Source organism: Tachyglossus aculeatus, chromosome 11 (genome assembly GCF_015852505.1).
Source record: "Tachyglossus aculeatus isolate mTacAcu1 chromosome 11, mTacAcu1.pri, whole genome shotgun sequence".
NCBI classification, from domain to species: Eukaryota; Metazoa; Chordata; class Mammalia; order Monotremata; family Tachyglossidae; genus Tachyglossus; species Tachyglossus aculeatus.
The window spans coordinates 12,093,307-12,107,130 of NC_052076.1; positions in this window are offsets into that span (position 1 = coordinate 12,093,307).

A 13,824-nucleotide genomic window follows, 5' to 3' on the forward strand; every position below is an offset into this window, starting at 1 on the left:
GGGGTTCGGTGTGGGCGTCCGGGCCCACGGCGATGGACCACGGCAGGACCCTCCGGGCACCTCTCCCCTGTCCGGTCACCCCGTCTCCCAGACCACGACCCAACCGTCCTAAGTCGGAGAGCACGTGGGGAGAAGGGTGCCTGCCCCATTCCCTTGAGAGCTAGAGTTAGTTATATTTTAGGCAAGAAAGGAGTTAACTGATTTAATTTAAGTATTTAAGAAATGAAAGGAGCTGTTGTTTTCTTATCCTTGAGAGGTTTTATAGCCTCTCTTCTTAGCACTTCATAGAGATGTCAGCCATGTAGGCTAGGACCAACCCACCAACTACCCTCCTTGCATCTCTCCTTTCTCTTCACCAGCTGATGAGAGTGCAGAAGGGTTTTGTTTTTTTAAAACAAGGACCACTTCCAGAAGTTGTGGGAAAATAAAATCCTCATCCTTTTCTGAAACGGTGTCAGTGCTTTTAATGTGTTTGGTGCCTTGGGGAGTTTTTTTGTTTTGTTTTTTTAAAGTCATTTTGGAAAATAATCATTTTAATGGAAACATTTCAGGCCAGCTCTCCTTCAAAGGCAACCGTTTCAGCGACCATTTGTTCAGAGAAACTTAGAGATGGTTTCATAGTTCCAGAATTGGCTACACGTCCATTTCATTTTTCTAAACCAGAGTGCAGGCTACCTGGGAATACTTAGTGTAGCTTCCAAAATCTGTGGAACATGTTGACTACTAGGCTAATTACTTAGTACACTGAATCATATCATCGAACTGTGCAGTTCCTCTGTATGTACTGAGTAATTAGGTGCTTGGTTCTCTGTTTTATCGTGTTTTATCGTGGTTACCATTCACACCAGCATTTCAGAAACATTTCCCTTCTGACGTTGTAGCGATGTTGTGTACGCTAGTATCCAGGACCTTTTTTTTTTTTCCTTTTAAAGAAAACGTTGCTGTCTGGCATAGCGGTAGAACTAAGACCAACTCTCCTTTCTCCCCAGCTGGGTCCCGTTTTTCTAAATTCTCTTTCCCTTGATTCCTCCCCTGAACCCCACCACAAGCTACTCCAGGCCAGCAGTGCAGTGGTCTAGATTTCTAAAGCGAATCTAGTAGGACATTTCATTACAAGAGGCTTACTAATACTTGAGTTTAGGAGTTAACGTATGTTGAGCACGCTCAGTTTGTTCAGGAGGTGGAGGAAATCTCCCCGGTTACCGCATTGGAATCTCACTGACTCTTGAAACTCAGAGCGGGTTTGATATAAATGGGACAAAGTCATCAAAAGTTTTCCTAATCCTAAAACCATGCTGCTACCATTGCTGTGAAACTATTCAGAGACTAGGACGGGTGACAGTTGTCTTGGACCCAGAGTTTCATTTCAATGCTGTTTTAGGGTTTGAAATTAGAAGATTTTGTGGCCCAAGCAGTTTCTCTTTGGTACCTCTCAGGACCCACTGTGGCATGTTCGCTAACTACCACGTATTCGTTCTCGATGAAAGGAGTGTCTGCCTGAGAGATCTCAAAACCATGGATAGTTCTCTTGTGGGCACACCAGAGTGGTTGGGGACGGGGGGCGGGAGGACCCTTAGGGAATTCAACATTCCTATCCATATGGATCTGGAAGGAATCGGACTTCCCGGGGTCATCCTGATGGGCTACCCTCTTCCTCTGGATCCCCAGGAGCTGTCCTTCTTGGTTTCATCGAGGCAGCAAAGCTGGCATGGCAGTCGACCCGTCGGCTCCCGATGCCAGCCAGACCCGGCTAGGCCCGGGGAAGGGTAGGGGCTCGACTAGACAGCTATTACTCAGCATCCCAATGGGAGAGGCCACTGAGAAACCCTTGGGCACCTGTTGATTTGTACATCTCTTTTGTCTCCCCTATGTGTATTTCCCACCCACCTCCCGCCCCGCCAGAAGCTGAGCCAGTCGCCACGATCCCCAGAGAAACGGCCAGGTAGAAACTCTAGGTCAACCCCCTGACTTCCAGGAAATGGGTGAGAACCTTGAGCCTTTGACCCCCAGTTGTTTTATCCAGCCTAGACACAGCCTTAATTATGTGACCAGTGAGCTGAGAAACTTGTGCGGGTGTTTCTTCTTTATGTATTGGAGTAGAAATTGGGGGGGTTAATCACTGTGAGCCAGATAACCTCAGAATGGTTCACCCCAGGAGTACCAGTGGGGCAGTACCCGGGGAGCGGATTTGGGGCTTCGGGATTTTCTGACGTAGGGTGTTTTCATGATAAACACATAATTACCTAATGCCCCGGGCCTGCTATCTGGTCATACTCTGATTGGAGCAGCTCTTTTTCCAGGCTTTGAATGGCTTCGCTTCCCTTCTTGGAGCAGAGCTTTTCCAAGCCACTTTGGAGGGTACCATTTGTATTTTCCACTCCCTCACGCATGAGCCTCGCCGACTCCTCTGGCATTCGTCCTTCCCCCACGGGCCCGTCCGACCCCCATTTCTGCAGAATGCCCAACTGTCTCAGAGAGTGAGTAGGAGCAGGTTAAAAATTGGCAGAGGGGACAACTTAGGTGAGAGAAAGAGAGAGAGAGAGAGAGAGAGAGAGAGAGAGAGATTTGCACGTGCTGCTGAGGGAAATGGGCACCAAGTCATGATGGTTCCAGGGGACGACCCCGTGGCCAGTCTAGAATGTATCGTTCCCCTCGGGAGAGGGAGCGGGCTCACTTCCCCTAGGCAGACCCCTGCATCGTGTAATCTGTGAATATGTTATCGAGGCAAGGTATGTAAAGGAGGTGAAAGTGGAAGTGAAGGAATGTTTGTTAATGACTTCCAAGAGGAGGTAGAAGAGATGGGTGATTTTTCAGCTCTGCTGTGGAAATCTGCTGGGTCTGGGAAGGTACGTCTTAGGTTGTGTGCACAGTTTATGTGTGTGCGATAGTCTTATTTTTTTCCCAAGGTCTGGTTTGCACCGTTTCCGTTTGAAAGGATGCAAGATTGAGACATGGTGGTTTTACAGCTCACCCTGTGCAGTAGAAAACTTGATTATTCAACCGTGACCCGCATGAGAAAAGCATCCCAGAAAGTCTTGGATCACACTTCTGAGTTGGCTTAACCTTAATTTATATAGTGTCTTATTTTTATGTTTTAATATTTTTTGTGAACTGGTGTAAAATGTATATGCTGAGAAGCTCATGTTTTTTTTTTGTAAATAATTTTATGGCTTATTCCTCGCCTCCGAGTGTAAATATTTAGATTCTCATTTTCTTCCAACCTTGTGTGATGCTGACGTGTGGGTTTTTGGTTATTTTGTACTGTAATGTGATGATCCAGACTAAGATGTCTTGTGGTATAAATCAAATGTCCCACTGAGCTCAACTCAAATGTACAACTCAACAGCATTAATCAATCCAGGTTCAAAACTAGCTCGTGTGTGTGTGTTTCTTTCACTGTATGGCTGATCTTGGGTGGGAGAACAGATCAGGGGAAAATCAACTTGGGAAGATTGGGTTTCTCTTTGGGTTCCTTGGTGACCTTAACTTGGTACTTGTCTGTTTCATTGGCTGTTCATCACAATTCTAAAAAAAACCACCCAAAACTCTGTTTTAAATTAAACCAGCTGTGGCTTTGTTCAGCTCATTTCTGAGCCAGGATTGAGGGAGAAGGAGAAGTTACTGCAATGGATGAGGGAGAGGAGATGGGGAGGGGGACCCCTGATGGTTCGGGACTTTTCCATTTGGATTGGGAATGTTGGGAGCTCCTCCACCTCCACCTTCCAGACTCACCTTTGACCACCAGGACAGTAAACAGCACCAGGCTGGACATCTCTCTGGCTTTCAGTTTGTCTGCCCTCTCTCTTCTCCCCCTCCCCCTCCCCAATGCCCTTAAAGTAACAGGAGACTTGAACTGGGGGCCCCGGGGCTGGTAGTTCAGGTGGTGCTTGGCCCAGGCCCCTTAGACTGGTTAGTTACCACTTCGTCAGCCACCGAGGTCACAGGCCCCTGAAGGATTGGCCTGTGGGCTTCAGAGGAGGGTGATGTCCCTTGGTAATTCATTAATATTAATTGTGGTATTTGTTAAGTGCTTACTATGTGCCAGGTACTGTACTGAGCACTGGAGGGGGATACAAAGCAATGCAGTCCCTGTCCCACATCAGGCTCAGAGTCTTAATTCCCATTTCTCAGATAAGGTAACAGGCACAGAGAAGTGAAGTGGATTCCCCAAGGTCACACAGTAGACAAGTGGTGGAGCTGGGATTAGAAGTCAGGTCCTTCTGACTCCCAGGCCCATGTTGTATCCACTTAGGCCACGCTGCTTCTAACTAGGCCATAAGCGGGAGTGGACCTGCCTCCTGTCCCTCCATCCCAGAGCTGGGCCTCAGACAGATCCCCCTCACTGGGAGGTTTCAGCCTCTCCGGTCAGTGAAGATTGCTCTCGCCTCCCGCCAGGCCCCAACCCCCAAGTTCCCTGCTCCTGGCACAGACTATCACTGCCCAGATAGCAGAAAGCTTCTGCAGGGCCCAAGCAAGGAGCCTGCCTGCACCTTTCCCATGGAACCTGCCACCTAGGGCCGATTTCCTCCCATCCCAACCCCGGGTGTAACCCTTGCTGACCTCTGGGCCACCCAGGGCCAACGGTTCACTCATTCTGCTGCCCAGAAGCAGGCCCCCAGGGCCCCCACGTTCCATAGGGGGCAATCTCAGCCCACTGTGTGGGTACATAACATTATATAATGACCTGCAACAGCAGAAGAGTGCTCTTCCATTCGACCCCGGACAGAGCGCCCCGAGCAGCTCAGCTCCGAGAACTCAACTTTGTCTCCTGCTCAAGAATCACCTGCTGCCATCTTGGAGAAGACACCAGGCCACCATCTTTGAAAAGGGTGGCGGAGCAGTCACCTGTGGATGTCACACGGCTTCCGTCTTAGAAAAGAATCCACGAGGCCACCATGTTTGGAAAGACCCACACGGTCACCCCCGCCACGTGACTTTCTGAGGCGCCAGTTTTCTTCATTTATCGTGTGAAGCCAACCCTGTTCTGCCTACGGTGGGTTCGCTCAGCCAGATTTCCTGTGGGGAGGGGGTGCCCCCAAGCCTTCTCAGGACCTTTTTCTTCAACAGGCCTTTTTATTTTTTTTCTTTCATCGTATTTGTTTAGCACTTACTTTGTGCCAGTCACTGTTCTAAGTGCTGGGGTCGATACAAGTTAATCAGGTTGGACACAGTCCATGTCCCACATGGTGCTCACAGTCTTAATCTCCACTGTACAGATGAGAGAACCGAGGCCCAGAGAAAGGAAGTGCCTTGACTAAGGTCACACAGCAGATGAGTGGCAGAGCGGGATTGGAACCCAGGTCCTTTCTGACTCCCAGGCCCGGGTTCTACCTCTAGGCCATGTTGTGGCATTTGCTTCCCCAAGCTCCTGTTTCCATCTGCTCACTTAAGTGACAAGATGAGCGATGTGTGCAAATATTGCTGTTCCCCGTGCCAGGCCTCCAGGGCTTCTGTGCCTTACAAGACAATGAGCTGAGCTCGAGGCCATTGACAACTACAAGTGGTGGCAGTGGTAGCGGGTGCAGCCTGTGACAATGAGCAGCACTCAGTGGTGACGACACTTGCGCCATGCTTCTGGGGAGAAAAGTTACCCTCTGTTCCCCACCCCCACCACAGCCAATTAGCAAGGGGGCGGGGATCCCATCCCCACGATGGAGGGACACAGCTATGCATCAGCCCCAAGGACATCCGCCAGGGGCAGGAGGTTGGAACTGAGATCGAAAGGACCCTTGGACACGTACCCTCATGGGTGAAGGAAGTTCCATCTTCCACGGTGTGGTCATCCAGCCCATATGGCAGCCTCTGAAGGGCATTTTGGCCTCGTAGAATGAGCGCAGGGCTGGGAAACAGGAGATCTGGGTTCTGATCCCTGTTCTGCCATCCACCAGCCTGCTGGGTGACCTTGGAAAAATCACTCAACCTCTCTGGGCCTCAGGTTCCACATCTCTAAATGGAGATCAGATCCCTGTTCCTTCTTAGATTCTGAGCCCCATGTAGTACAGGGACCATGTCTACTCTGGTTCTCTTGATTCGACCTCAGCCCTTAGTGTGGTGCTTGGCACAGAGTAAGCACTCAACCAGTACCATTGTAAATAAATAGTGATGTCACACGGGGAGTTGGCCAATCCTCAGAAACCCCACCCGTGCCTGCCTCTGGAAGCATCGCTCAGTGGCTAGCCACTGTTGGAGTTGCCTGGGCAGGAATTTGGCTGCCAATGTCTGGCCTGGTGTTGGTGGACAGTGGAGAATAAGTCTGGGTGGCCAGGCAGGCCCCGAAAGGAGGAGCAGCCTCAGGACTGCCTCTCTGCTGCAATAGCCAACCAGGAAAGGGAAACATATGGAGTGTCTATTTTTCCCGGGAAGTGGGCCCTGGAGCTGGGGGCAGTGGGGGTGTTGCAGGGAAGCCTTCTATCTCTGGGCCAGTCACCCCTAATCTGAGACTCATCAACTGGTGAGTCTCTCTTGCTCTTTTGCAGGCTCCTCCTCCCCCTCCCATCCCCTTACTGTGGGTGTTCCCCAAGGTTCAGTGGTTGGTCCCCTTCTGTTCTCGATCTACACACACTCCCTTTGTGACCTCATTCGCTCCCACGGCTTCAACTATCGTCTCTATGCTGATGACACCCAGATCTACATCTCTGCCCCTGCTCTCTCCCCCTCTCTCCAGGCTCGCATCTCCTCCTGCCTTCAGGACATCTCCATCTGGATGTCTGCCCGCCACCTAAAACTCAACATGTCCAAGACTGAACTCCTTGTCTTCCCTCCCAAACCCTGCCCTCTCCCTGACTTTCCCATCTCTGTTGGCACTACCATCCTTCCCGTCTCACAAGCCCGCAACCTTGATGTCATCCTCGACTCCGGTCTCTCATTCACCCCTCACATCCAAGCCGTCACCAAAACCTGCCGGTCTCAGCTCCGCAACATTGCCAAGATCCGCCCTTTCCTCTCCATCCACACCACTACCCTTCTCGTTCAAGCTCTCATCCTATCCCGTCTGAACTACTGCATCAGCCTTCTCTCTGATCTCCCATCCTCGTGTCTCCCCCCACTTCAATCCATACTTCATGCTGCTGCCTGGATTGTCTTTGTCCAGAAACGCTCTGGGAATGTTACTCCCCTCCTCAAAAATCTCCAGTGGCTACCAATCAATCTGCGCATCAGGCAGAAACTCCTCACCCTGGGCTTCAAGGCTCTCCATCACCTCGCCCCCTCCTACCTCACCTCCCTTCTCTCCTTCTACAGCCCACCCCGCACCCTCCGCTCCTCTGCCACTAATCTCCTCACCGTACCTCGTTCTCACCTGTCCCGCCATCGACCCCCGGCCCACGTCATCCCCCGGGCCTGGAATGCCCTCCCTCTGCCCATCTGCCAAGCTAGCTCTCTTCCTCCCTTCAAGGCCCTATTGAGAGCTCACCTCCTCCAGGAGGCCTTCCCAGACTGAGCCCCTTCCTTCCTCTCCCCCTCGTTCCCCTCTCCATCCCCCCATCTTACCTCCTTCCCTTCCCCACAGCACCTGTATATATGTATATATGTTTGTACATATTTGTTACTCTATTTATTTTACTTGTACATATCTATTCTATTTATTTTATTTTGTTAATATGTTTGGTTTTGTTCTCTGTTTCCCCCTTCTAGACTGTGAGCCCACTGTTGGGTAGGGACCGTCTCTATATGTTGCCACCTTGTACTTCCCAAGCGCTTCGTACAGTGCTCTGCACACACTAAGCGCTCAATAAATACGATTGATTGATTGATTGGTGCAGGCAGGGCTGGGCTGAGGAGGCCGCTTAGAGATCCTCGCCTGGGGTGTGGAGGTGCGGTGCCGCGGATGACCGCCAGGTGGCGCGATGGCCCAGCGTGCGGAGGAGCCTCGAATCGGTTGCGGCCGCCCCGGGGGGACCCGAACCCACGGACCACAGACGGGAACCAAGGTGAGCCCCAATCCTTCTCCCGCCGCAGAGCCAGCGTCTCCCTCTCCTGGCAGCGCGTACGGGGCCGGGGGATACCGCGGAAGTAAGGTGGCAAACAACCAAACGCTGCCAGTCCTTGGGCCGGACTGCAGTTGACAACTCCCAGCAGCCCAGTGAGATAATAATGATAATAATAATAATAATGATAATAATAATAGCATTTGTTAAGCGCTTACTATGTGCGAAGCACTGTTCTAAGCGCTGGGGGGTTACTAGGTGATCAGGTTGTCCCACGTGGGGCTCACAGTCTTAATCCCCACTTTACAGATGAGGTAACTGAGGCACAGAGAAGTTAAGTGACTTGCCCAAAGTCACACAGCCAAGTGGAGGAGCGGGATTAGAACCCATGACCTCTGGCTCCCAAGCCCGGGCTCTTTCCTCTGAGCCGCGCTGCTTCTCTTAATGATAATAATAGCAGTTGGTAAGCGTTTACTCTGTGCCAGGCACTGTACTAAGCGCTGGTGTGGATACCAGCAAATCGGGTTGGACACAGTCCCTGTTCCACGTGGGGCTCACAGTGTCGATTCACATTTTACAGATGAAGTAACTGAGGCCCAGAGAAGCGAAGCCACTTGCCCAAGGTCACACAGCGTACAAGTGGCAGAACAGGGATTAGAACTGGATTAGGCTCTCTCCATTGCCTAGTTGGGGTGTAGACACCGGAATTGGAGCGGGTTTCCACGGTTGGGCCGTTTCCACTGCAGGGGAGTGGAAAGTGAGGCAGGGCCTTAACGGGCCTGGGGCTACTGGCCTCCTCCGGGGGTCCCTCCCTCCCACATATCCTCCAGTCCTTGGACGGTCCCTATTCTGCCCTCCTGCTCCCTGCCTTCCTGCCCCTTACCCCGAGGACACAGCTTCCTAAAATCATGCCCCCAGATGGAGGAGGAGGAGGTGGGGAAAAGGTTATGGGGAGGGAAAGTGTGTGTTTGCAAAGCATGTATTATGTGTTGGGGAAGATATAATCATTCAATTATGTTTAATCGTGTTTATTGAATGCTTACTGTGTGCAAAACACTGATCTAAGTGTTTAGGGGAGTACAGTATAACAATAAACAGGCACATATCCTACCCACAACGAATTTACAGTCTAGAGGAGGAGACAGACATCAAAATAAATAAATATATCAGGTCAGACATGGTCTCTGTCCCATACAGCTCTCAAAGTCTGAGTGGGAGGGAGAACAGGTATTTAATCCCCATTTTGCAGGTGAGAAAACTAAGGCATGAAAAGGTTAAGCGACTTGCCCATGGTCATACAGCAGACAGGTAGCACAGCCAGCATTATAATACTCCCAGGCCTAAGCTCTTTCCACTAGACCACACTGCGTTCCATCTCTTAAAGAGCCCCAGCTGCCTCGGGCCTCCCTACAGCTGTTGTGGGTTCGGGGAGTTTATCTCTGTCTAATCTTTCTTCCCTGTCTCAGAGATGGTGAGGATGATCTGGACCGTGACCAACGCAGGGTCCTCCAGAGGGCTTTGAGCCAGGGGAGTCTAATGCTGCAGGTCTCCCTCCTAGCTCCGTGATGGACGACCCATTAGTATATTGTACTCTCCCAAGGGTTTAGTACAGTGCTCTGCACACAGTATGCGCTAAATAAATACCATCGATTGATTGACTGATTGACGGTAGGGACAGAGGAGCAGGAGAAGCCAGACGTCTCTCCAGAATTCTACTGGGGGGTTTTTCACGGGTTTTATTAGGCGATTACTATGTGTCAGGCACTGTCCTAAGCGTTGGGGTAGACACAAGCTAATCAAGTTGGACACAGTCCATGTCCTACATGGGGCTCACCGTCTTAATCCCCATTTTACAGATGAGGTAACTAAGGCACAGAGAAGAGGACTGATTTGCCACAGGTCACACAGCAGACAAGTGACAGAGCTGGTATTAGAACCTGGATCCTTCTGATTCCCAGGCCCGTGCTCTAACCACTACACAGTGTTACTTCCCACTTCCCCATCTGTAAAACGGGCTTCAGCAGGGCGGCGCCTCGGTCCAGAGGGCTTCGCGGGGAACAACTAAGAAAGGGCGAGAAAGCTCGACCCATGAAAACCTTTCGACGATGCGGATTGACCAGTCTCCCACGCCCTGTCTGACGTTCTGAACAAGATTTGGCTCGTTTCAGAACCCTGGACAGAAGCCCCCTCCGCCCCCAGGCCCCAGCTCCCCCGGCCCTGGGCCACCACATTGACTACGCTTCCCCAAACCTCCAGGCCTCCTGCAATTCTCCAGGGTAATTATTCTGATTCGTTAGAGGCTCGCCCTGTCAGGATTTTCTCTCCGTTCCTTTCCGGCTCTGGTCTATACCACCACCCAGCAGAGAGTGGGGATGCTCCTGGAGTAGGAGGAGGGAGTGGGAAAGATTCCCAGAAAGCCCTTCCTTCAAGGCTTCAGACTGGAGAGTGGTTGCTAATCACTGGGCAGGGCCGTGCTGGAGTGGTGGTGTTTCTGGGGGCAGCTGGGGAGCCCCAGAGTAAGGGGACAGACCAGACGGTTAGTTAGAGGAGGGGAGCTCAGATGGAAAGGGTGATCTCACTGTTTATGAGCACCTCTGAGCCTCTGTTGGCCAGCGGCAGGATTGGAATGTGGGCTGGGGTCTCGCCTAGCTCAAGGCTGAGGCAGGAAGGTGAAGGCTCCAGGCCCCTTTTCCTCCTCGCTAGTTCAGAGTGGCCTGGGGTCCAGGGCACAAGAGGAAGGGAAAAACCAGGGCAGCATGTGCAAGGGCCCACCCTCTGCTGAACGACTGGTTCAGTCGAGGGCTGGAAAGGGTCGCTCTGAAGGTTCTGTCACTTGTTTTAGGAGAAATGTCTACAGGCAGCGGAATCTGTCCTGAGGGGTTTCCTGACCTTTACAATGACCTTTTCCTAACCTTTTCTTTCCTGACCTTTACAATGACCTTTTCCGGACCTTTTCTTTCATGCTCTGTACCTATTTGCCGCAGTGACTACCCCCTGCCACCTCCCCTGCCAGCCCAGGTGGCAGGCTACACTCCAAGCGTCTTCCCTACCCTGGACCAGGCTCTTGGGGGTTCAGGCCAGCAACCTGACTGGCTCCAGCTTCTCCCAAAGTGCTCCACCTGGCCAGCCCTGGGAGGTCCCAGCCCCCAGACAGGGAGGTCTCACTGCCCCAAGGGGCCCAGTGCCGACAATCCCAAAACTCTGGCCCTTGGCTGAGGTGTTTTCCATGTTTCTCAGTGAGGGCTGGGGACCCCAGAGGTGCTCCCGACCCCACCAACCCACTCCCAGAGGGAAAAGGTAAGTTTGCTTCTGCTGATTCGAAATCTCCTTCTGGTAGGGGTGAGCAAGAGCAGGGCAGTCCAAAGGCTGGGCCTGGGGTTAAAGAGTTCCCTGGGCTCTGAATCTTCCTGCTTTAGCTGTGCGAGAAGCAGCATGGCTCAGTGGAAAGAGCCCGGGCTTTGGAGTCAGAGGTCAAGGGTTCAAATCCTGGGTCTGCCAATTGTCAGCTGTGTGACTTTGGTCAAGTCACTTAACTTCTCTGTGCCTCAGGAACCTCATCTGTAAAATGGGGATTAAGACTGTGAGCCCCCCATGGGACAACTTGATCACCTTGTTACCTCCCCAGCGCTTAGAACAGTGCTCTGCACATAGTAAGTGCTTAATAAATGCCATTATTATTATTATTATTATTATGCTTCACCCTCCAGACTGCAAGCTTCTTATGGCCAAGGATCATATCTATCCACTCTGTTGTATTGTGCTCTCCCAAGCACTTAATAAAGTGCTCTTCACCCAGTAAGTGCTCAATAAATACCATTGATTGATTGTAACCGAGGGCCTCAGTCCCAACCTGCAGGGGCAGAAGCAGCATGGCCTAATGAGTAGAGCCTGGGTCTGGAAGTAAGAAGGTCATGGCTTCTAATCCCAGCTCTGCCACTTGTCTGCTCTGTGGCCTTAGGCAGCTCACTTCACCTCTCTGGGCCTCAGTTTCATCATCTGTAAAATGGGGATTGAGACTGGGAACCCTATGTGGGACAGAGACCTGTCCAACCCAATATGCTTGCATCTGCCTCAGTGTTTAGTACAGTGCCTGGGTTATAGTAAGCACTTAACAAATGCCACATTTACTCTTCCTATTATTATTATCAGCAGCTCCGGTTCAGCTGAGGAAAGAGCTGTTGGGACCGACCAAGCCACACCCTGCCGGCCCCATCCCCGGCCAGGGCCCCCAGATGAGGCAAGACCTGAAGCCCTGGTGGGGGGTGCGAGTCGGGGGTCTGAGGGCAGAGGGACTGGCCCTGGCAGCTGGTCCAACGTCTCTCCACTCCTGGACTCGATGACCTTGAAAAGCCCTTGATTCCTCCTGAGCCCTTAGGGTTTCCATGGAGACAGGGCTGGTAACATCATCTCTCTGGTGAGATGACATGTCCTCAGGATGCTGCTGCGCCTGCCCCTGAGGGCTGAAGGGATTCTCTCAGAGAGACGAGGGGCCACTGATGCGGCTTATTCATGGCTGGGAGATGAACGTTTATAGGCAGCCATGCTACAATGGCTGGACCAGACAGACTCCATGGTCAGTCATCATGGGCCGGAGCAAGCTGGTGGCCAGTGGTTCTCCACAGTTCCCTTCACTTCTATCCTGGGGGCACTGGAGCTCGGGGCACTGAAGAGTGGGGCCATGCAGTGCCAGGGTAGGGCTGGCTCCCGGCTCTAGACTTCTGGCTTGGGCTGTACATTTACCCCCATCCCTGCTGGCCCATTTGGCCAGTATCTGTTTGCCAGAGGAGCACTCCAGCCCCTGCTCACTGAGAAGAGAAACACAGACACTGCACCTTGGTTGGCACGGTGACTCACAGGGCCTCCGAGAGCATAATGATGGCATCAGTGGGTTTGTGTGGGAGGAAAATGCCCTTGGGAGGAGCTGCATGGTGTTGGGGAGAGAAAGGTGGCTAGGGGAGATGAATGAGGGAGATGGATGGGGAGGTATATCAATCAATCAATCAGTGGTACTTTTTGAGTACTTACTGTGTGCAGAGTACAGCATTAAGTGCTTGGGAGAGTACGATACAAAGGAAGTAGCAGAAACATCCCCTGACCACCACAAGCTTACAGTCTATTGGGGAGACAGAGATTAATATAAATAAGTTATGAGTATGAACATAAGCACTTTCGAGCTGAGGGAGGGGTGAATAAAGAGCAAATCCAAATGCAAGAGTGACACAGAAGGGAGTGGGAGTAGGGACTGTAAACTCATTGTGGGCAGTGAATTGCGTCTCTGTTTATTGTTGTATTGTACTCTCCCAAGTGCTTGGTACAGTGCTCTGAGCACAGAAAGCACTCAATAAATATGATTGAATGAATGAATGAATGAGTTGGAAATGAGGGCTTAGTCAGAGAAGGCCTGATGAATGAATGAGGGAGATGAATGGGGAAGACAGACAGGGAAGTTGATGGGGAGGTGGGTTGAGGTGAAGGGGTAGAAGGTGGATGGGGGAGATTCATTCATTCAATTGTATTTACTGATCACTTTCTGTGTGCAGAGTACTGTACTAAGCACTTGGGAAAGTATAACAATTAACAGACACGTTCCCTTTTCCCAATGAGCTTACAACCTAGAAGGGGCAACAGACATTACTATAAATAAATAAAATTACAGATTTGTACATAAATGCTATGCAGTGGGATGGGGGATGTATAGACAGCAAGTCAGGGTGATGCAGAAGGGAGTGGGAGAAGAGGAAAAGGGGGCTTAGGGAAGGCCTCTTAGGGCATGAGGGGATGTGGGTTGGGAGGAGGTGGGCGAGGGGGAGGTGGTTTAGGGGAGGAGGATGCAGGGAGGTGGGTTGAGGAGGGGAGTAAGAGAGGGAAAGCAGCAAGCAGCAGTTCACAGAGGTCTCGG